This window comes from Gossypium arboreum, chromosome 6, assembly GCF_025698485.1.
Source record: "Gossypium arboreum isolate Shixiya-1 chromosome 6, ASM2569848v2, whole genome shotgun sequence".
Taxonomy (NCBI): Eukaryota; Viridiplantae; Streptophyta; class Magnoliopsida; order Malvales; family Malvaceae; genus Gossypium; species Gossypium arboreum.
This window is the reverse complement of record NC_069075.1, coordinates 130,540,635-130,566,556: the sequence shown is the minus strand read 5'-3', so window position 1 is coordinate 130,566,556 and position 25,922 is coordinate 130,540,635. Positions and strand designations below refer to the sequence as shown.

Below are 25,922 nucleotides of genomic sequence, written 5' to 3'. Positions count from 1 at the left end.
CTGAATACTTAGACAAATCAAAACAATTTATTTCATTATTCCTTATAAAACTGCCCACCTGCATCATTGTCACTAAATAAATCATAACTCGAGTCAAAAAACTCAAAATTTGAATTTGTGAGTTTTCCTTGAAACTAAACTCATATATCTTCTTGCTAGTTTTTTTCCAAAATTTTTGGTCTTGACAATTAGTACAATTTATTAGTTAAAGTTTCCCCTGTTGCACTGTTTGACTACTCTGACCTCTCCTCACTACAAATCAATTTTCTCCCTGTACAGAATTCAAATAACCATGTTGTTTGTTTCTCTTGAAAGTAGATTCACTAAGGAGTCTAGAAATATAAATATAAATCCTAATTATATTTGTACAATTTTTAGTGAATTTATAAAGTCATAATAGGGGATTTAGAAATCACTCTGACCCTATCTCACTAAAATTCAAATATTTCTTAATATACACTTCTTTTGTTTACTCTGTTTCTTTCATATGAAAATAGACTAAATAAGATTTAATTCTTTATCTCATTTATCACATAATTGTTTTTATACAATTCTTGGTGATTTTTCAAGTTCACATCACTGCTGCTGTTCAATACTGTTTTAATGCTAATTTCACTTTTTCATGATTTCTTTATATTAACTATCATTTAGGCATACATAACACCGAAACATGTTCTTCATGAGCCATTTCAATAGCTAATAAATATCAAATATTTACATACCATTCTTTAGCCATATCATAAGGACATACACACAAAATGGCTAAGTCCCTATACATGCCATAAACTAGAACGTTTGTAAACGAAGATACCCATTTGGTAACTTGATAGTCGATAGTGTGAAGTGATCTCCGATGACCTCGAACCTAAGCTTTCTTTTAAGTACTCTGAAACATGGGAAAGTGAAAGAAGTAAGCTTATAAAGCTTAGTAAGTTCACATGTAAAATAATAAGCATTAGCAATCAATTTAGCTTACTACTACGCTGTCATAATTTGCTTAAATAATGTTAAGTTCTTACTTTCCCATCTTACTCATCGGTAACCTTACCAAAGGCTCAGAATACAAAAGGAACCTTACTTAATAGCTTGCTTACATACCTGCAACATCTCACTTAACACATGAGTACTCTTTCATAATATAGGCATATTGCCAATCATGTCATAAAATGTCACAAGCATAACTCAAAACTCATCACTTATTTAATACTTGATAATCTCAATTACTTACAATCTCAATATTAAAAAAGCCTTAAATGCATACATGTACTCTTTCTTCATGTTCTCACCTTGTCGTTTCTTTGACTTACTCTTTGGATTACTTGGGAACCTTTTCCTTTTTGAACTTACCATTGCCATGTCTTGACATGGTCTTACGTGGTATTCTTGCCTTATGAACTCACCAATGCCATGCCTTGGCATGGCCTTACATGGAACCTTTACCTTATAGTAACTCATCAATTCCATGTCTTGACATGGTCTTACATGATTTTCTTGCCTTATAGAACTTATCAATGCCATGCCTTGGCATGGTCTTACATGATATCCTTATCTTACCAAATGCCATGTTCCAAACATGGTCTTACATGGTATCCTTGTCTTACCAAATTCCATGTTCCAAACATGGTCTTACATGGTATCCTTATCTTAGTGCCAATGTTACATCTTGATATGGTCTTACATGGAGTCCTTAATCAATGTCGATGCCATGTCTTGACATGGTCTTACACGGGATCCTTGCCTTATCAATGCCATGTCTTGACATGGTCTTACATGGTATCCTTAACCGTCAATTCCTCCTTAAATTCCATGTTATGAACATGGAATTTTCCGTCAATTCTTCCTTAATTACCATCGTACAACCATGGAATTTGAGATATCAATGCCTTGTCAAGTCATAGCTGAAACATACTTGCTCAAATTCTTAAGGTTAGTCGCATAACTCAATAATAACAATACTAATAACAATAATTGCATAATAATAAAATCCTACTCAACTTACATACTTACATTCTCAATCTCATCATATCATCAACTTAACTTATTCTCATCAATCTATACTAGTCAATACTTTCTTGTTATCATACAAAGCCATAATACAAAATATTGTCTTACATATAAATTATACAAATTCTCTTTCCAATATTGAATTATTATCGAACATTAATCATTATATCTGAAACTCAATACTAAAGTATTTATGGCAAAAATATCAATTTATCATTCAAATATGCATAATTAAATGCTTATTAAACATATGAACTTACCTCGATACCAAAACAACTATTTTACCAACTTTCTCGATTTTTAGTTTTTCTTCCGTTTTAGGTCCAAATCTCACTTTCTGGGATCTAAAACATCATATTTCACTTATTTAATTAATTTACTATTCAAAAAATTCCTTAACTCAAACTTTGGCAAAATTACAATTTTACCCCTAGGCTCAGATATTAAAATTTATCCATTTTTATTATGTTTTATGACACACTGAACATTTTTCCCTTCTTTGGCAGCATTAAATTCCCACTCTATCATGTACTTATGAACATTAGGTATTTTTACCGGTTATGTCGTTTTACTCGTTTTCACTTAAAATCGCTTAGCAAAAGTTGTTTAACATAATTTCAAGCTTCATATTCTACCATAAAACATCAAAATAAAAACATTTAACCTATGGTTATTTTTCCAAATATGAACCCTAGCATGAATTATTGCTACAATAAGCTAAATCAAGTTACAAGAGACTCCAAAACGTAAAGAACATTAAAAACGAGGCTAGAACGAACTTACTATTGAGCTTGGAAATCTTGGAAACCCTAACCATGGCTTCCCCCATGCTATATTCGGCCTCCATGAAGAAGATGGACCAATTTTGGCTTTATTTTCCCTTTTTAATTCTTTTAATTACTAAATGACCGAAATGCCCTTAAAGACTTTTCTTTCAAATTTGTCCTATTCTTGCCCATTTTTGTCCAAACTTAAATATAATGGTCTAATTATAAATGAGGACCTCCACTTTAAGAACCCATTTCAATTAAATCGCCTTTACTATCAAGAACACAGATTTTGCTAATTTTACAATTTAGACCTAATTATCAAATTAATAACTTATACATAAAATTTCTTCATGAAATTTTTACAAAATTATTCAATCAATGAATAAACCTTTAAAATTAATCGGAATAAATTTTTTTGACCTCGAATTCGTGGTTTCATAACAACTATTCTGTTTAGGCCCTATTTCTGGATGTTACAAAGTTGGATACTCCGTCGGTTGTGATTACCTCAATGATGGCTCAAAGGTATATGAGAAAAGGGTATGGAGCCTGCCTTACTTTTGTGTTGAATACTAAAGAATTTGAGTTAAAGTTGGGATCGGTACCGATAGTATGCGAGTATCTGGATGTGTTTCCAGAAGAGCTACCCGGATTACCTCCCGTTAGAGAAGTAGAGTTTGGTATTGAACTGGTGCCTGGGACAACTCCTATTTCTATTGCTCCGTATAGGATAGCACCAACCGAGCTAAAAGAATTAAAAACACAGTTCCAAGATGTAACACCCCAAACCCGTGACCGTCACCGGATTTGACCACGTGGTGTTATCGGGCTTACTTCCCTTTATTTGTCTCTCTGAAATATTTGATTTCTGTTCCAGGCAGGCTAGTTAACTGCGTCACTGTCACGTTAAACGTCATATCTCGAGTTCCAGAACTCGAAAATCAGTTCCGTCAATTTTCCCTGAAACTAGACTCATAATTCCATCTACACATTTTTTTATAGAATTTTTGGTCAAGCCAATTAGTATAGTTTATTAGTTAAAGTCACCCCTGTTTCAGAGTTCGACTACACTGACCTTTGCGCATTACAACCTGGATATCATCTCGTACAGAGCTCCAATGATCATGATGTTTGTTTCTAATGAAACTAGACTCAAAGGGGAATCTATGCATATAAGGCATGACTCCTAATTGTTTCTGGATAATTTATAGTAAATTTTCAAAGTCGAAACAGAGGATCCAGAAACTGTTCTGGCCCTGTCTCACAAAATCTCGAATATCTCTTAAAATACGACTCATATGGTCGTTTCGTTTCATCCATATGAAAATAGATTCATCAAGGTTCAATTTCATAATTTATTCACTATTTAATTCTACTTATACTATTTTTAGTGATTTTTCCATCTCACCTCACTACTGCTGGCAGCATCTGTTCTCAAGCAAACAATGACTATTTCATAATTCTTCCATGGCCAACTATTTCATCATACATAATACAACTATGGCCACCTTATCAAAATTAAGGTTTCTAAGGCTCGTGACTATAGGTTTTAGGATCACACTCAACCGACCACATAGGCCATTTTCGCATGGCTTAAAGTTTACAACCCACAATTCAACAAAACCAAATAGCCTATACATGCCAAATGTTCTCCTAGTTTAACTACGAAGACAATACCAAAAGATTTCCAATGGTGTGATGACTTCAACGACGGTTCCGAAACACGCAAACGATATGAGTCCAAGAGACCTAAAATGGGTGACAAGAAAACACCGAGTGAGTTTATAACTCAAGAAGTCATAAGCATTCATCAACCATCCATTAATAAAATTATCACAACATGAAACGATAAACGACGCTAGGTACTCCATCCATATCAAAACTATACCATAATTCCTCGGACCTTTCGGTTCAATCTCATACCAAGTCATACATCCACATTTCATATTCCGTATAATAAGATATTTGAGGCATTTTCACACACCAACTCATTTTCACCATAATCATACAATTGCAATCATCACATAGATTTAAAGCTTACCAAGCTCAACCCCGAGCATGAGCATATTGCCTATTCGTCATGAGCTCAAGGTACTTACCCGATCCGCTGTCCGGGATTAACTCGGTAATGTCACACACTCAGTGCCAATTGTAATGCAAGAGCATATAGTGAATCCGCACACTTAGTGCTATAAAATCAGCTCGCACACATAGTGCTATATAATTTGAGCTCGCACACTTAGTGCCATATATTTCCAGCTTGCACACTTAGTGCCATTCTCGTCACCGTACACACTTATTGCCCGCACACTTAGTGCCGAAAGCAAATTTTCTACACTTTTCACTATCTCTTTTACATTCATCAATATCATCTTTTCATACACATACATTCGTATATATTTCATCTCATTAAACACAATTGCATAGATATTACGATCATTTAATCAATAACAAATATATGCTTAATGACTTACCTTGTGTTAGGTAAAACGGTTCCAACTCAACTACTCGATGCTCTTTCCCTTGCCTTTGCTTGATTCTCCCCTTTAACTTCTTGTGCTAAATCAATAAGTTAACTAGTTTAACTGCCTTGCTAAATATTTATATCAAAATATTAATAATTTCATAGCATAGGAGACACATGACAAATTCATATATTTCTACTTTATGCTTTTGAGCTATTCTACTAATAACCTTATGCAATCACCATACTATCAGTAGTCCAATCACACATGCATATCCATACTTGGGCATTCGCAATCACCCTTGTTAATTTCTCATTTTCATCGGTTATATGTATACGTAATCCTAAGGTAATATTACGAATGGGCTTACATATATATGCATCTATGGCCGAATGACCAAGCTCAACTCGACATCACATATGCTCCTTATTGATGGTCGAATATGTATATATATATATATATATATATATATATCAACTATGCTATCACCTTTAACTCATCAAATCACAAAATTTTATCTCATGAACACTTGACCCATTTCTCATGAGAATGAAACAACAAATAAGATGAACATCCCATTTTACCCTATGTGGCCGAATGCACCATTTGCTACCCAACTAATGATTTCACAATTCCAACCTCATTTCAACCTCTACTTATGCCATATAACATGAAAACAACCTCTACCCCTAACTCTTGATGTACGGCTTAGTGCTCCAAATCTCCATAGTAGTCTTGAGTTTCTTGACATTGTTAAAAATGTATGCAACAATTGGATAAACATGTATAAACAAAGGTTTAAACAACACTTCAAGACTCACCTCCAACTAGCAAAAAGGGTTGCCGAACTTCATAAATGAAGACCTCTCTATTTCCTTCCCTTAGTTTCAGTTTTGGCAAGATGGAGAAGAAGATGAACACTCCTCTTCCATTATCTCTTTTATTAATCTCTATTTCTCATCTATTTTAATTTTACTTGCCAATATAAAATGATAAACAACATAACTTGGTGGGATGAAGCCTTGCTTGGCTGGCCACTTAACATGGATTGGGCATTTTGACATGCAAATCCAATCTTTCCTATTTTAATACTATTTGGTCCTTACTCATTTACCTATCATAATTCTCTAAGTCTCTCAACTAAATCCTTTCAAGCAAAATTCACATTCCTCCTATAAAATTAAAACATCAAATTTTTATACAAGTACTATCACACATATAAGATATGCAAATAAAATTTTAAATAAATTTTATGACTCGGTTTTGTGGTCTTGAAACCACTTCCCGACTAGGGTCAATTTGGGGCTGTCACACAAGAACTGACAGATAAAGGTTTTACAAGACCGAGTTTCTCACCTTAGGGTGCTCTGGTATTATTTGTAAAGAAGAAAGATGTCTCTATGAGGCTATGTATAGACTACCAACAACTCAACAAGGTAACTATCAAGAAAAAGTATCCCTTGCCTAGGATTGACGACTTGTTCGATCAGTTGAGGGCAACCATCGTATTTTCAAAAATAGATTTGAGATCCAGCCACTACTAGTTATGAGTTAAGGAGGCAAATGTGCCTAAGACTGCCTTCAGGATGAGGTATGGTCACTACGAGTTCCTCGTCATGCGTTTTGGTCTAACAAATGCCCCAGCTATGTTTATGGATTTAATGAATTGTGTATTATGATCGTATTTGGACGAGTTTGTAGTAGTATTCATAGATGATATTTTGATCTATTCTCAGAATGAGTCCGAACATGCTGAACATTTAAGGATTGTTTTACAGGCTTTACAGGATAGGCAACTCTATGCTAAGTTTAGCAAGAGCGAGTTTTGGCTTCAAGAAGTCAGATTTCTCAGTCATATTGTGTCAAGTGATGGCATCTGAGTTGATCCGAATAAAATTTCTGCTATTGTCGAGTGGAAGCTGCCAAGGAACGTAATAAAGCTTAGAAGCTTTTTGGGCTTAGCTGATTATTACCGACGCTTTGTGAAAGGATTTTTGATGATTGCAACTCCCTTGAAGAGGTTACTACAAAAGGATGTTAAGTTTGAATGGTCAGAAAAATGTCAGCAAAGTTTTGATAAATTGGAGACATTATTGATAGAAGCTCCAGTTTTAGTACAACCTGAATCGGGAAAACAATTTGTAATTTATAGTGATGCGTCCTTAAATAGACTGGGTTGTATGCTTATGCAAGAAGGAAAAGTAATAGCATATGCTTCGAGGCAACTAAAGTCTCACAAGAAAAATTATCCAACACACAACTTGGAGCTAGCTGCCATTGCCTTAAAGATTTGGAGGCACCATTTGTATGGCAAAACTTGCCGTATATTCACAGATCACAAGAGTTTGAAATATTTGATGTCATAAAAAGAATTGAATTTGAGGCAACGAAGATGGTAAGAGCTGATTAAAGATTATGAACTGATCATTGACTACCACCTGGGAAAGGCAAATGTGGTTGCAGATGCACTAAGTAGAAAATCCTTGTTTGCTTTAAGAGCCTTGAACATGCAGTTGGCCTTGTTAGATGATGGTTCGATTTTGGTAGAGTTAAAAGCCAAGCCAACGTTTCTACAAGAAATTTGTGTAGCTCAGATCAATGATAGCGATTTACAAACCAAGAGAACTCAATATGGGACAGGCACCGAATTAGATTTCCAGATTGGTCCTGATGGTTGTTTGATGTTCAGAGATAGGATTTGTATACCGAGAGACGACGAGCTTATTCATAGAATTTTGCAAGAAGCACGTGCTAGCCGTTTGTCTATTCATCCGGGAAGTACCAAGATGTACAATGATTTGAAGAAAATGTATTGGTGGAATGGCATGAAAAGAGATATCTCTTAATTTGTATTGAAATGCTTGATATGTCAACAAGTCAAGGCTGAAACCTAGTAATTTCAGGTTTATTACAGCCTGTGATGGTTCCCGAATGGAAATGGGACAAGAATACTATGGATTTTGTGACAGGATTGCCGTTAACACCGAAGAAGAAAGATGCCATTTGGGTTATAGTTGATAAACTAACGAACCCAGCTCATTTTATTCCTGTGCGGACAGATTTCTCTCTTGACAGATTAGCTGACTTGTACTTATCCGAGATTGTGAGATTACACGGGGTACCATTATCAATTATTTCGGACAGGGACCCTAGGTTCACTTCGATATTTTAGAAGAAGCTGCAAAAAGCCTTGGGTACAAAGTTGAGTTTTAGTACGACATTCCACCCACAGACAGATAGTCAGTATGAATGGATGATTCAGACTCTCGAGGACATGTTAAGGTGTTGTGTCCTTGAACTTCAAGGTAGTTGGGAAAAATATTTACCATTGGTGGAATTTGCCTACAACAACAATTTCTAGACGAGTTTAAAAACGGTACCTTACGAGGCATTGTGTGGCTGAAAGTGTTGGACACCATTGTACTAGATAGAACTCAAGGAACACCAGGTTCACGGTGTTGATTTGATGAAGGAAACTGAAAAGAAGGTTAAAGTGATCTACAATTGTTTGAAAGCGGCATCGGATAGGCAAAAGTCATATGCCAATTTGAAAAGGAAAGAGAAAAGTCATATGCTGATTTATAAGGTTAGCCTTGCCATCTGAAATGGAAAAGATTCATGATGTATTCCATGTGTCCATGTTACGGAGATATAGGTCGAACCCTTCACATGTGATTTTGCTGACGAAAGTTGAGATTAGACCGGACATGACCTATGGTGAAGAACCGGTCAAAATTTTGGCTCGAGAAGTCAAACAATTAAGAAACAAGAATAAAGCCTTGGTAAAAGTGCTATGGCAGAGACACGGAGTGGAAGAAGCCACATGGGAATCTGAAGAAACCATGAGAAGTCAGTATCCGAACCTGTTTACTGGTAAGACTTTCGAGGACGAAAATCCCTAAAGGGTGAAATGTAACATCCCAAAATTGGGCCTAGTCAGAACAGTGGTTTCGGGACGACAAATCTGATGACAAAATATTTATTTTGTGATTATTATGAGGCGTAGAATATGCAAGTAAGCATGTGTTAAAGTTTCATGGAGGAATTCTATGTGTAAGGTGTCTAATTGGAAATTAGGGATCAAATTGAATAAATTGTAAAACTTGGATTCTAGAAGCAATTTGTGTAAATTTTTGGTCATCTTGCCCGGGGGTGAATTTTTGGTCCGAAATAAATAGCATAAAGTATTAATAATTTATTTTTAGTGATATAGACCCCGAGGAATCGATTTCGGAGATCGATCGTGGAAAACGAAAAGTTTCAGAATAATTGAAATACGAAACCTAAGCAGTTACAAGGAAAGTTCGTGTAACTCAAATGTAAACTATCTTTAAATACATATGTACATATATGAATTATAACAGTAATATTTATTGTATGACAACTCAGGACTTATTAATGTTATGATGAAATGTCCAAATCGAATAAAAAGAGATGTCTGATGGATTACTCGAAAATTAAATAATGGTATAAAGGATCTAGCCTAGACGGGTGATCCTATAGTGATCTAACATCCCGAAGAATATGTGTGCTTGACGGATTTAGCCTGGACGGGTAATTCGAATAGGATCTGAATTTAGCCTAGACTGGTAATTCAGACCTGAACTCTTAAGAGTATATGTCATTGTAGGGGATTTAGCCTGGATTGCTAATCCCGACATTACTCTGTGAGTTACGTTGTGGGGGATTTTGCCTGGACTGGTAATCCCGCCATAAAAGTGAGGTTCATGGGAGTGCGTATTTAAAGGATCACTGGCATGATTTTATGGTAAACAAGATATTCATCGAGATTCCAAGAAATTTGACGAGATTAAAATGTTAAATGGGAATAGACATGTTTGAATTGATGAACTCATCCATGAAGGATGTTACTTTGTACTGGCATGAGTCTAACTTGATGGTTGAGTATATGTGACAAGAAATTTTACTATGAATGTTTGGCCTGAATGTCTTATATGATTGCATGCTAAATAACTGGTAAGTTTACTTTCTTGTTATCCAGACTTACTAAGCATGTTAATGCTTATCCCCTCTCTTTTCCCGATTTTACAGAGCTCGTGGACTTGTGAAGATTGGAAGACAATTGGAGCATTGTCAAAACTATCAACTTGTTTTGCTTTGGTATATAGATACTTTATTTTGTTTCAATGGCATCTATATGTCCTGGTTATTTTGGAAGACATATGAAACGTAGCCAAATCACTTGAGATGGTTAGGTCATAATTGGCAATGAGTTATAACAATGAGCCAAGTCTAAATGTGTTTTTGAATAAGATGAAAATCCTAAATACAAAGAGGATAATTAGCATGTACATAACTGATGAGATGAAGTTAACATGCAATAGACCATTTATTGTAACACTCCTAACTCGTGACCATCGCCGGTGTCGGACACGAGGGGTTAACGGCCAAATCCCCTTAAGGTACCAACCAATTTGACATTTCCAGTCAGGCTGGAAAACTGCGTCACCATCGCCTTAAAAATCATATCTCGAGTTTCAAAACTCGGAAACTGGTTTCGTAAATTTTCCCTGAATTTAGACTCACATACCCATCCATGGATTTATTTCTAGAATTTTTGGTCGGGCCAATTGGTACAGTTTATTAGTTAAAGTCACCCATGTTACAGGGATCGACTGCTCTGACCCTCGCGCGTTACAACTTGAATATCTCTCTGTACAGGGCTTTAATACTGGTGTCGTTTGTTTCTAATGAAACTAGACTCAAAATTGAATCTTTACATATAAGGCATGACTCCTAATTATTTCTGGATAATTTATGGAAAATTTTCAAAGTCGCGACAGGGGACCCAGAAACCGTTCTGGCCCTGTCTCACGAGAACTTTAATATTTCTCAGTATACTGCTCATATGGTCGTTTCGTTTCGTCCATATAAAAATAGATTCATCAAGGTTCAATTTCATAATTTACTCACTATTTAATTCTACTTCTACTATTTTTAGTGATTTTTCAATCTCATCTCACTGCTGCTGTCCGCAACAGTTACTGCAGTAGACTATGCCATTTTCATGAATCTTTCCTTGGCCTTAATCATCCATCATACATGACACAAATTATGGCCACCTTATCAAAATTAGAGTTTCTAAGACTCGTGGCTATAGGTTCTAGCATCCCACTCGACGACTACATAGGCCATTTTCACATGGCTTAAAGTTTACAACCCACAATTCGACAAAATATAATAGCCTATACATGCCAAATGTTCTTCAACAACGAAAACAATACCACAAGATTTCAGCGGTGTGATGACTTCAACGACAGTCCCGATCACGCAAACAATAAGAGTCCGAGAGACCTAAAATGGGTGACAAGAAAACACCGAGTGAGTTTATAACTCAGAAGTCATAAGCATTCATCAATCCATCGATAAAGTTACTACAACATGTACAACAAACGAGGCTAGGTATTCATCCATATCGAATCTATACCATAATACCTCGGACCTTTCGGTCCAATCTCGCACCAAGTCATACATCCCCATTTCATATTGTACACAACAAGATAATCAAGCATTTTACACATTAACTCATTTTCCAGCACAACCATGCAATTTCAATCATCACATAGATTTAAGGCTTACCAGATTCAACCCCAAGCATGAACGTATTTTCTATTCGTCATGGGCTCGAGGTACTTACCCGATCCGCTGTCCATACTCAATTCAATGGAGACACACCCTCCATATATATATAGAGTACGCACACACAGTGCTTACTACTCGATTTCGCACACTTAGTGCCACGAAATTTAAGCCCGCACACACAATGCCATACCCTTCGAGCTCGCACACCCAAAGGCAGTACTTTTTCAGCTTGCACACATAGTGTCATATTTTTCCAGCACGCACACGTAGTGCCATATATTTCCAGCACGCACACTTAGTGCCAATCTCGCCACCATACACACGTATTGCCCTTTTACATAGTGCCGAAAGCAAACTTTCTACACATTCCACTATTTCTTTTACATTCAACAATTATCCTCACTCCATACACATACAATTTCATTTATACATATATAGCATTCCATTAAACACAATTGCATAGATTTTCCAATCATTTAAGCAATATCAAACATATGTGCTTAATGACTTACCTTGTTTGGGGTAGAACGGTTCCAAATCGGCTACTCGTTTGCTTTCTCCTTTCCTTTATCCAATCTAGTTCCCTTTGCTCTTGAGCTAAATCAAACAAATTTACTTCTCAATCAAACACACACATACGGCAACCATATACATTTCGAAACCAATTCATTCAGTATCATTTGTCCATACATTAGCTTTTAACACATTCGGCCACTAGGGCAACCTATTTAACTTTTAAGATTCATTTCTAATTTTAGTTAAACGATGCCGAATGCCATTAACTACTAATGCCACACACACATATGCATAAAATTAACCCATACATGACCTATAGCTCATTCGGTCATTCATCTTTCAAGCCTATCAAGCTTCATATCATGCTTCCTTGGCCGAATATACATATAACCACAATTTAGCATTTTTATTCATTTCATGATACATTCGCCTAGGCATAATTTCATTGAGAGTCCCTATTAGCCACTTCACCCTTCAATTATATCATCTACTTAACATTTCTTAAGATTACCATCTTAAGGCCCATTATAACCACTCTCATAATCTAAATCTAAAAATCGGCAACACCCACCTTTTAGCTATCTTAGCCAAATACTTCTCAACACTTAGATTAAAGTATGCACCTTAACTTAATACAACTTTCATTATCCCATGTAGCCGAATGTACCAAGCATTTATCATTTGCACATAGATTCTATAGCATGGCCGAATACTCATGCACATACACATAACAACAAGAACTCAAGGATCTAAAATCTCCTTTTATTAAACATTCATCTCACTTCTCTTCATGCTTCATCACAACAACATTTAAACAACCAACCAAAAAGACAACCTCCATGGCGAACTTCATCTCCATCAAATAGCAAAGAAATCTAAGCCATGGGCTAGGTAGGTTTCAAACTAACAACTAAAACATGCATGAATCTTAAGGAATGACATCAAACATACCTCACTCTAGTTGCAAGTATGGCCAAGCTTCTCCAAACCCCCTCTCTCTCACTCACGGCAATTGAAAGAAATTTGAGGAAGGATGAGCACTTTTTTTTTGTTTTTCTTGTTCAATTCACGGCAAATGGGGGGGGGAAAGGCATCCACACACACTTTTTTTTTCTTTTCTATTTCTTTTATTATTTTCATTTCTTTATTCTTTCTACATAATCCACTAATTAAACATGTTGGCAACATGTTTCCACTCATAGCATGGCCGCCATCATGCTTCATTTTGGCTAATTTGACATGCAAGGACAACACTTTCCCACATGTATTAATAGGCCACCTTACATTTGCCTAGCACATTTCTAAATTTTTCTCACATAAGTCCTATTTGATAAAAATTCACTTACAATTAATAAAATCCAACCATGAAATTTTCACACATGCATATATGCATATAATGATCATCAATTATGATGGTTAATTATTATTATGACTCGGTTTAGTGGTCCCGAAACCACTTTCCGACTAGGGTCAATTTAGGGATGTCACATTTATGGTATTCGGACATATTTATGCCATCTTAAAAATCATTAATGTTTGCGAATATAAATGGTTATATAGGGTGACCGTTGGCTTAGATTTGTAGCCTCCAAAAAGGTCCACATGAATAGACACACGGGCGTGTGTCTAGGCCGTGTGTTACACACGGTCAGCCCCATGGGCGTGTGGTATGGCCTTGTGTCCCCTGCACCTAAAATCTTTAGGTCAGAATGCATGGTACTAAACACACGGGTAGAGACACGACCATGTGTCTCAGCCGTATGGAGGACACGGCCTATCTCACAGGCATGTGTCTTGGCCGTGTAAAGTACATGGGCCAAGGACACAGGCGTGTGCTCGACCATGTGAAAAGCCCTTATATGTGATATTCGCGACAGGTTTTAAAAATTTATAATTAATTGTTCCTAAAACTAACAATTATCACGATGAAGGCAAGTGTACCTATCGAATAGTAGTATAGCTTTGGCAAGACCAGATTGTCGAACCCAAAGGAACCAAGAGTACTAGTAATTACTTTCCTTTTATTATTGATCACGTGATTTCGTGATAGGTTTTAAATATTTATAATTAATTGTTCTTGAAACTAACTATTATCGCGATGTAGGCAATTGTATCTATCGAACAGTAGTATAGTTTTAGCAAGACTGGATTGTCGAACCCAAGGGAAATAAAAGTACTAGTAATGACTGTCTTTTTATTATCTAGCCTAAGAATAAAGAGGTTTTTGTTTTAACTAACTAATTATCTAAGCTAAGAATTCACAGAGAATGGAATTGGAGAATTGCTTTTGGGAAAATCGATTGAATTAAGATAATAACTAAGGAAAAATCCACCTAGACTGTACTTGTTATTCTGGCTCTGAATCGGACGATTTTTTCATTTAACTTGTTCCGTAGAGATCCCTAAGTTATGTTATTATCCCTATTCAAGACTAATAACGTCTAATCCCTAGATTGAATAATTGAGACTTTTCTCTAATTAACGCCCTAGGGTTGCATTAACTCGATCTATGGATCCCCTTATTAGGTTTCACCCTAATCCGGCAAAATCTTGTCACCCTATGTCTAGGCGCGCAAACAAGTCCGCTTAATTATGACAAATGTACTCTTAGACAGGGTCTATTCCTCCTCCAAATAAGAGCGTATCTTGAATATCCTAGGATATCAAAACAAGAATTAAGAACACATAATTAAGAATAAGTTAAATATTTATCATACAATTCAGAAAATAATAACAACATTTGTCTTAGGTTTCATTCCCCTTAGGTATTTAGGGGATTTAGTTCATAACTAAAAAGGAAAACATCTCCGAAGAATAACGAATACAAAACATAAAGAAAACCCAAAACTCATGAAGGAAAATTGAGGAGAGATCTTCAGTCTTCATGGTGAATCCAGCTTCTGAGATGGATCAATTGGCTTCCTTGGAGTAATTCCTTACTCCCTATTTTGTGCCTCCCTTTTCTTCCTCCTCTAGGGTGTATTTATAGGCTTTGGACTGCCTAAGAGCGCTCAAAATTAGCCTTTTCCGAATTGGACTCAACTTGGGCTCAGCAGGGACACGCCCGTGTAACACACCCGTGTGTGATTACTTCAGGCCGTGCTCGAGCCTACCAAATTGACACAGTCGTGTGGTCTGCTTGTGTGAGGAGGTTCAGGCCATTTTGATTTCGTACTTTGGCCCATTTTATCCAGTTTTGGCCCATTTATCGCTCCTTTCGCTCTCCTATGCTCTCCTAAGTATAAAACATGAAATTAAAGCATTAGAAGCATCGAATTCACCAATTCTAATAGGAAATCATCCATAAAATACGTTAAACATGGGGTAAAAATATGTATAAATTACGTTTTATCAAATACCCCCACACTTAAGCATTTGCTTGTCCTCAAGCAAAATTCTCAACTCATAATCAAAATAAATTCTTCTCAACTTATAATTTCTATCGATAATATCTCAAAATAATTCATAGGTAATCATACATTGAGAGTTCAACTAAAAGAACATAAAAGTTTCAAATATTCCAAGTTGAGCATTTTCTCCTGAAAACATAGGTGTCTCTCCTCATTTAAGTAATTACCTTTGATTCGAAATATCACAGAGTTTTACATCCTCACTAAAGATTCATGATCGCATGATTCGTAACAAGTAATAAACATTTATAATGAAGATCAAACCTAGACAAACTATTATCATGATGAAAAGGAAAGTGTAGGTAATTGTATCTATTGAACAGTAGTATAGTTTTAGCAAGACCGGATTGTCGAACCCAAGGGAAATAAAAGTACTAGTAATGACTGTCTTTTTATTATCTAGCCTAACAATAAAGAGGTTTTTGTTTTAACTAACTAATTATCTAAGGTAAGAATTCACAGAGAATGGAATTGGAGAATTGCTTTTGGGAAAATCGATTGAATTAAGACAATAACTAAGGAAAAATCCACCTAGACTGTACTTGTTATTCTGGCTCCGAATAAGATGATTTATTCATTCAACTTGTTCCGTAGAGATCCCTAAGTTATGTTATTATCCCTATTCAAGACTAATAACATCTAATCCCTAGATTAAATAACTAAGACTTTTCTCTAATTAACACTCTAGGGTTGCATTAACTCGATCTATGGATCCCCTTATTAGGTTTCACCCTAATCCGGCAAAATCTTGTCACCCTATTTCTAGGCGCACAATCAACTCTGCTTAGTTATGACAAAAGTACTCTTAGACAGGGTCTATTCCTCCTCTGAATAAGAGCATGTCTTGAATCAGTATCCTGGGATATCAAAACAAGAATTAAAACACATAATTAAGAACAAGTTAAATATTTATCATACAATTCAGAAAATAATAACAAGATTCCTCTTAGGTTTCATTCCCCTTAGGTATTTAAGGGATTTAGTTCATAACTAAATAAGAAAACATCTCAGAAGAATAAATAGTACAAAACATAAAGAAAACCTAAAACTCCTGAAGGGGAATCGAGGAGAGATCTTCAGTCTTAATAATGAATCCGGCTTCTTAGATGGATCAATCGGCTTCCTTGGGGTAATCCCTTTTTCTCCTCCTCTAGGGCATATTTATAGGCTTTGGAATGCCTAAAAACCCTCAAAATTGGCCTTTTCCGAATTGGACTTAACTTGGGCTCGGTAGGGACATGCCCGTGTGAGTCGTGCTCCAATTCTACCAGATTGACATGGCCGTGTGATATGCCTGTGTAAGGAGGTCCAGCCTGTGTTGATTTCGTACTTTGGTCCATTTTCTCCGTTTTTGGTCGGTTTCTCGTTCCTTTCGCTCTCCTAAGTATAAAACATGAAATTAAAGAATTAAAAGCATCGAATTCACAAATTCTAATGAGAAATCATCCATAAAATGCATTAAACATGGGGTAAAAATGTGTATAATTTATGGTTTATCAAATACCCCCACACTTAAGCATTTGCTTGTCCTCAAGCAAAATTCTCAACTCATAATCAAAATAAATCCTTCTCAACTTATAATTTCTATCAATAATATCTCAAATTAATCCGTAGGTAATCATACATTCAGAATTTAACTAAAAGAACATAAAAGTTTCAATCATTCCAAGTTGAGCATTTTATTCTGAAAACATAGGTGTCTTCCCTCATCTAAGTAATTACCTTTAATTCAGAATATCATAGAGTTTTACATCCTCACTACAGATTCACTCAAATCACTCAATGTGTTTTAAGGACAATAAAGGAAGCACTCAATAGTCAATAATGGAAAGTAATTACCATAGGCTTGCATGAAAATCAAATCTCCACCACTTTAATTTAAGATGATACATCAATCAAAAGGTCTTTAGAGGGTTGTAATGAGGCTTGGTTAGGGGGTGTGGTCACAAGCTAAAAGAAAGGGTTAGAATTGAGATTGAATTGAAAAGTTTCCTAACTAGAAAAAGAGTTAATCTTCACTTGCGTACAACAGAGCTTCTCTCAGAATATGAAATTACAGATATGCATACATAGTTGTGTTTTTTTTTTAAGAACATGTTAAATAATATAGACTAAATATCAAGAACAAAACATAGCTAGGCAATCTATTCAACTCAAACCTCGACAAAAATAAGGATTAATTTAGGGGGTTTCAACAATAATGGGTTAAAGGTTAATATTAAGGGTAATACAAGAAATGGTTTGTTAGGCTCAAGGGGGTTTACTAGGGGTTAATCGTGGAGGTAGGCTTTTCATGGCATGAGTGGGATAATCCCAAGTGCCTTAATCATTTTGATATATCAAATCAAATTGTGTGGTCTCGATATGCATAATCAAGCAAGTGCTAGAATAACAGTTCAATACTGACGCACTCAAAGCAATAATAAAAGTGAGCATGAAAGGACGAATAGACGCTCAAAAGGCTCAAAAATCTCACAAAAATTATGGCTTTTTGATGTTTAGACTCGTGAATTCCAATTCAAAGTAATAACTAGACTTGGGGAAATAGCCTAAGATTTTGAATTTTTAAAAATGAACTTATCATGCTTGATTCTCTATTGTCTTAAAGTTTAAATAATCAATGCATAAATCCCTATTTTTTAATTCCAGATATATTAATCAAAATCATAAATTAATTAAAATTTATCGTAAATATGATATGGGAGTTTTTTCAAGAGAACAAGATGATTATTCAGGGATTTTTCTGGTAATGAAATAAATACCCCCCACACTTAAGATGTACATTGCCCTCAATGTACAAAGATAGATATTAGAGTATAAAAATAAGATAGGGAGAAAAGTGAAACTTCCTATATGATGAATTCCTCGAACTAGAGTTTTGGAGAGTGATCGGTTCGAGAGTGGAGGAGGATACTCCGGCGGTCGTAGAGGTTCATTAGGCCATAAGTCCTGTGCCAAAAAAATATTATATCTAATGGTAGCTATGGTAATGGTCGAGCAGGACATGGCAGTCGTGGAGAACCTTTCCCGGTGGAGTTTTAGCTCCTATGTGAGGATGAGCTTAAGAGCTCTTTATAACTGTGATAAAATCATGAACTTTTTAGGGGATAGTAGGAAGAATAAGTACTCGAAAAGAAATAACCGAAATTTATAATAAAATTTTAAATCTGCGAAAAAATAAAAATAAAAAAGAAAAATAAAAAGTAGTTTGAATAAAAATTAAAAACATAAAATAATAAAATAAATATTTCTAAACATCTTCATCACTGGATGGTTTGCCATGTGGACCCACAAAAGATGACACTCCCTTCCTCTTCTTCGAGGCTGGTACGGCAGTTTTCTTTCCTCTTGAAGATGATATTGAAGGTGCTAAGGGAAAGATATTGAGCTTTAAAAATGAAATTGGAGGCTGTGCACGGGCGTGGCAAGGGGTACAGCTGTGTGGAAAGAAAATGGAGGGAAAAGAGATGGGAAAGTGAGGATTAATGTAGGGGAAGTGGATTTTAGGATGGTTTAGGGGTTGGGGAAATGAGAATGTGGGGAATGGTGCCCGAAATGGGGATTAGGGAGTGGAGAATGGGAGATTTCGGCTAGGGTTTTGAAAGGAAGAAGAAAATGAACAGTGATTTACTTATATAGGGGAGGTGCACATGGCCTAGGGCCACACTTGTGTACTCTGAAGGTGATCCCGTGTTTTTCAAATTTCACAATTTAGGTCGTGCCCGGCTACTATCCCACACCCGTGTGGCTTGGGCGTGTGTGGTACACAGCCATGTCGCATGGTCATGCCTAGCTTTGTTCGCTTCTCCCACGCCCATGTGTTAGGGTACCACGCTCGTGTATTATTGTCCACGGCTTCACGGCACGGGCGTGTCTCATGCCCATGTCAACGAAATAGAATCGAGCCTTGCCCTTGGCACACTCGTGTTTTTCCATTCCCATGCCCGTGTTCACCTATCAAGTTCGCCCACGGCCATGTCGTGGGGATTTATCGCATCCCGTGTTTTCAGGAAATCATGCCCTGCTTCCACACGGCTCTATCACACGGCCGTGTTTCTTCCCCTGCTTGGCCATGGCCTTAGGCACGCCCGTGTGTGCTGAGAAACTTTGCAATTGAAACATAAAGTTAATGATTTAAAGTGTTAGAATTTGAAAATAAAGAAATCAAAATATGTTAGTGCTCGGGTTGCCTCCCGAGAAGCGCTTATTTATAGTCTAAGCTCGACTTACCTCTCCGGTGAATGGTCAGGGTGGTTCGAAGAGTTTATACTCCACATTCCTGCTATCAATCTTATTAAAATAGGGTTTTAATCGGGTGTTGTTTACCTTAAAAGTGCCGAACTTGGGGTAACTCACCTCCACCGTACCGAATGGAAAAATACTGAGTACCGTAAGAGGGATTTCCTCATTCAGTGTGGTAGTGACAATGTGGGGATTTGAGGCATCTAGTAAGACTTTATCACCAGCCTTAAGTTGATTTGGAAGGGTATCGGCCTTATTTTGATATAGTTTCGGTTTATTGTACTCGCCATTCGTCTAGCTCTTCTATCCGTAGCCTTCGTTCTTCATGAATGTGTCCTTTATTATTTCTGGAACATGGCTCGTAAACTTCTTTGAAGCTTAATTTCTGCAAAGTCATATTGTCAATTTTAGCATATTGGTGTGGACTATTACCTTCAATGTTCGATGTGATGCCAGAATTACGAGCTTGAAGGGTGATCGTTTCGTCTCCCACACGAAGCGTAAGCTCACCTGTGCCAACATCAATAATTGTTTTAGCAGTGGCTAAAAAGGGCCTTCCTAAAATCAAAGGGATGTTATTATCGTCCTCTATGTCTAGAACAACGAAATCAACGGGGAATATGAACTTATCTACTTTCATAAGTACATCTTCAATAATACCCCTAGGAAATCTTATAGTTTTATCTGCCAATTGAATGCTCATCCTAGTTTGTTTAGGTTTCCCAAGACCTAGTTGTTTAAACATTTGGTAAGGCATTACGTTAATACTAGCCCCTAAATCAGCTAATGCATGACTTATATCTAAACTACCAATTAAGAAAAGAACTGTAAAACTGCCTAGATCTTTCAATTTGTGAGGTAGCTTATTCTGTAGAATAGCTGAGCAGACTGCGTTTAGCACTACATGCGATGCTTCATCCAACTTCCGCTTATTTACTAAAATCTCTTTTAAAAATTTCTTTGCATTTGATATCTGCGAAAAAGCTTCAATAAATAGTAAGTTAATATGTAATTTTTTTCAAAAGTTTAAGGAATTTGCCGAATTATTAATCTGAGCAGTCTTTCCTTATCGCGTTAGGGTATGGCGCACGAGGTTTATATTCGACAGTCACTGTTTGTTTGTATTTTGACCTACCTCATCTCTCCCTTTGCTTACCACAGTTTCTTGCCTCGGTTCTGGTTCAGGCTGAACGATTCCTTCGTTATCTTGAGTATTAGTTGCGTTGAGTTGTTCCCTTGGGTTAGGTCCGGTATTACTTGGTAAACTACCTTGTGGTCGTTTGGAGACCAGTTTGGAAAGCTGGCCTATCTGAGTTTTGAGTCCTTGGATCGATGCTTGTTGATTTTTAAGTGCTGTCTCGGTATTTTGGAAACGAGTTTCTGACACTGATATGAACTTTGAGAGCATCTCTTCAAGATTTGGCTTCTTTTCCTGTTGGTAGGGTAGTTGTTGAAAACCCTGTGGATTTTGTGGCTTTTGATTCCCTTGACCACCCCAGGAGAAATTTGGGTGGTTCTTCCAACCTGCATTATAAGTATTACTGTATGGGTTATTTTGAGATCTAAAGTTATTGTTACCCATATAGTTGACTTGTTTCTCTTTGGTTGTGGGATTGAAGGATTGATATTCTGTATGCACACCTCCTCCACTTGAGTCACACCTCATTATTGGATGTACCTGCGTAGAAACAACTAAACCATCAATCTTTTTATTGAGAAGTTTTACCTGATTTGATAGCATAGTAACTGAGTTGACGTTATAAACGCCGATTATTTTTGTTGGCTTAGACCTCATAACTTGCCACTGATAGTTATTTAGTGACATTTCTTCAATGAATTCATAAGCCTTTTCAGGTGTTTTGTTGTTGATGGTTCTGCCAGTAGCTGCGTCAACCATTTGCCGAGTCGAGGGATTCAGACCATTATGGAATGTTTGTACTTGCAGCCAAAGGAGTAACCCATGGTGAGGACACCTTCTCAGTAAGTCCTTGTATCTCTCCCATGCATCGTAAAGTGTTTCTAAATCCATCTACACAAAAAAAGAGATATCATTACGTAATTTAACCGTTTTAGCTGGCGGAAAGTATTTTAGTAAAAAAATTTCGGTCATTTGTTCCCAAGTAGTAATTGACCCTCGTGGTAACGAGTTCAACCACTGTTTAGCTTTGTTCCTTAAAGAAAAAGGAAATAACCGAAGAAGAATGGCATCATCAGAAACGCCATTGATTTTAAATGTATCACAAAATTCCAGGAAGTTTGCTAAGTGAACGTTGGGATCTTCATCCTGCAAACCATCAAATTGAACAAACTGTTGTATTATTTGAATTGTGTTAGGTTTCAGTTCAAAAGTATTTGCACTACAGCCGGTCTAACTATGCTAGATTCAGTTCCTATTAGAGAAGGTTGAGCATAATTATACATAATACATGGAGCAGGATTTTGATTAACCGCAATTGCAGAAGGTAGCTGATTGCCTTGGTTTTCATCCATCTCTTCGGTTTGGGGTTGAGTATTGTCTTCTTGCTCGTTCTCCATGTATCTTAAGCTGCGCCTTATTTCTCTTTGATTTTTGCGAACTATACGATCGATTTCTTCGTCAAAAAGTAATGGTCCCGACGAGTTTCTTCTAGTCATAAACTATAAAAACCAGCCAAGAGAAAGAAAAATTAAATTAATAAATAATAATAATAAAATTAAATTAAATTACAAGAAAAATAAATGGTTAAAGTAATAAAAATTTAGCGTTCCTAATATTTTAGTTCCCCGGCAACGGTGCCAAAAAACTTGATCGCGTGATTCGTAACAAGTAATAAATATTTATAATGAAGATCAAACCTAGACTAACTATTATCACGAGGAAAAGGCAAGCACACCTATCAAACAATAGTATAGTAATGGTAAGACCGGGATATCGTACCTAAGGGAACCAAAAGTACTAGTAATGACTGTCTTTTTATTATCTAGCCTAAGAATAATGGGTTTTCTTTTAATTTAACTAATTATATAAACTAAGAACGCACAGAGAAAAGAGTTGGCGAATTGCTTTTGGGAAAATTGATTGACATAAGACAATACTTAAGGAAAAATCAACCTAGACTTTACTTGTTATTCTGGCTCCGAATCGGACGATTTATTCATTCAACTTGTTCCATAGAAATCCCTAAGTTATGTTATTATCCCTATTCAAGACTAATAACGTCTAATCCCTAGATTGAATAACGGAGACTTTTATCTAATTAACATTCTAGGGTTGCATTAACTCGATCTATAGATCCCCTTATTAGGTTTCACCCTAATCCGGCAAAATCTTGTCACCCTATTTCTAGGCGTGCAATCAACTCCGCTTAGTTATGACAAAAGTACTCTTAGACAGGGTCTATTCCTCCTTTGAATAAGAGCATGTCTTGAATCAGTATCCTAGGATATCAAAAAAAGAATTAAGAACACATAATTAGGAACAAGTTAAATATTTATTATACGATTCTGAAAATAATAACAAGATTCGTCTTAGGTTTCATTCCCCTTAGGTATTTAGGGGATTTAGTTCAAAACTAAATAAGAAAACATCTCAGAAGAATAAAGAGTACAAAACATAAAGAAAACCCAAAACTCTTGAAGGGAAATTGAGGAGAGATATTCAGTCTTGATAATGAATATGACTTCTGAGATGGATCAATCGGCTTCCTTGGGTAATTCCTTACCCCCTATTCTTCGTCTCCCTTTTTCTCCTCCTCTAGGGTGTATTTATAGGCTTTGGAATGCCTAAAAACCCTCAAAATTGGCCTTTTTCGAATTGGACTTAACTTGGGCTCGGTAGGGACACGCCCGTGTGAGTCATGCTCCAATTCTGTTAGATTGATACGACCGTGTGATCTGCTTGTGTAAAGAGGTCTATGCCGTGTTGATTCTGTACGTTGGTCCATTTTCTCCATTTTTAGCCCGTTTCTCGTTCCTTTCGCTCTCATATGCTCTCCTAAGTATAAAACATGAAATTAAAGCATTAGAAGCATCAAATTCACCAATTCTAATGAGAAATCATACATAAAATGCATTAAACATGGGGTAAAAATGTGTATAATTTACGATTTATCAATTCACTCAAATCACTGTGGTGTTTTAAGGACAATAAATGAAGCACTCAATAGTCAATAATGAAAAGTCATTACCATAGACTTGCATGAAAATCAAATCTCCACCACTGATAAATTGAGATGAAACATCAATCAAAAGGTCTTTAGAGGGTTGTAATGAGGCTTGGTTAGGGGGTGTGGTCACAAGCTGAAAGAAAGGGTTAGAATCAAGATTGAATTGAAAATTTGCCTAACTAGAAAAAGAGTTAATCATCATTTGCGTACAACAGAGCTTCTTCTCAGAATATGGAATTACTAATGTGTATATATAGTTTTTTAGAAAAAACAAGTTAAATAACATAGACTAACTATTAAGGACAAGACATAGCTAAGCAATTTATTCAACTCAAATCTCGACAAAAATAGGGATTAATTTAGGGGATTTCAACAATAATGGATTAAGGGTTAATATTAAGGGTAATACAAGAAATGGCTTGTTAGGCTTAAGGGGGTTCACTAGAGGTTAATCGTGGAGGTAGGCTTTTCATGGCATGAGTGGGTTAATCCTAAGTGCCTTAATCATTTTGACATATCAAATCAAATGGTGTGGTCTCGACATGCATAATCAAGCAAGTTCTAGAATAACAGTTCAATACTCACGCACTCAAACCAATAATAAAAGTGAGCATGAAAGAATTAATAGATGCTGAAAAGGCTCAAAAATCTGACAAAAATTATGGTTTTTTTATGTTTAAACTCGTGAATTCCAATTCAAAGTAATACCTAGACTTGGGGAAACAACCTATAACTTTAAATTCTTAAAAATCAACTTATCATGCTTGATTCTCTAATGTCTTAAAGTTTAAACAATCAATGCATAAATGCTTATGTTTTAATTCAAGGTATATCAATAAAAATCATAATCAATCAAATTTATCCTACATATGATATGAAAGCTTTTCAAGAGCACAAGGTAGTCATTCAGGGATTTTTCTGATAATGAAATAAATACCCCCCACACTTAAGATGTACATTGCCCTTAATGTACAAAGGTAGATATTAGAATATAAAAATAAGATAGGGAGAGAAGTGCAACTTCCTGAATTAAGAATGAATGATATTCTTGGATTGGCGAGATCAAGTATTAGAAATAAAGCTGGAGGCCAAGCATGATTCTGAATGATAAAAGGAGAGTTAAGGGAATAATCTGATAGTAGTGATAAAGATAATCCGTGTTTAAAAAAAAACAAATGAATCTTAAAAACTTAATAAAAGAAATATAAATAAAATAAGATAAAATAAGATAAATAATCAAAATTTTCAAGTGGCACAGCCGGTGCACACGCCCGTGTGGATCGTGTCCCGTCCGTGTTCGTCGCAAATTGAGATGTTGTCACACGGCCTTCTGGCATGCCCGTGTGTCTAGGCCGTGTGGCTACATGATCATGTCGCACGGTTGTGTCTGGCGTGATTCGCTTCTCCCACGGTTATGTACCTCTGCGCACGCTCATGTTATTTTGATCGTGTCGTCCACGGATGCTAGACACAAGCGTGTCGTACGACCGTGCTATTTTAACAGGTTCACCCATGGTTCTTCCACACGGGCGTGTCTCACCCCCGTGTTGTTTTGGCAGGTTCGACCATGGCTATGTCTCACTTCCGTGGCATTTTATCGTAGCCCGTGTTTGGGAAAAATTGTTGTCCTGTTTTCACACTGCCCTAAGCATGCCCGTGCTCTTGGCCGTGTCCCTGTGGAAAACCTTTATTCAAGCACTCCATTAGTAAGTTAGATGTTGAAGACTAAATTTTAAAGAAGTTAATACAATTAGTGCTCGGGTTGCC

At 36.3% G+C, this 25,922-nt stretch overlaps 1 non-coding gene across 1 annotated transcript; it reads left to right on the top strand.

The window, feature by feature from the left end:
• The first annotated feature begins 21,965 nt into the window (after positions 1-21,965).
• Positions 21,966-22,072, top strand: LOC128295028 (small nucleolar RNA R71). Its single transcript, XR_008285335.1, has one exon. It is a non-coding gene; the product is annotated as a small nucleolar RNA R71 (small nucleolar RNA).
• The last annotated feature ends 3,850 nt before the right edge of the window (positions 22,073-25,922 follow it).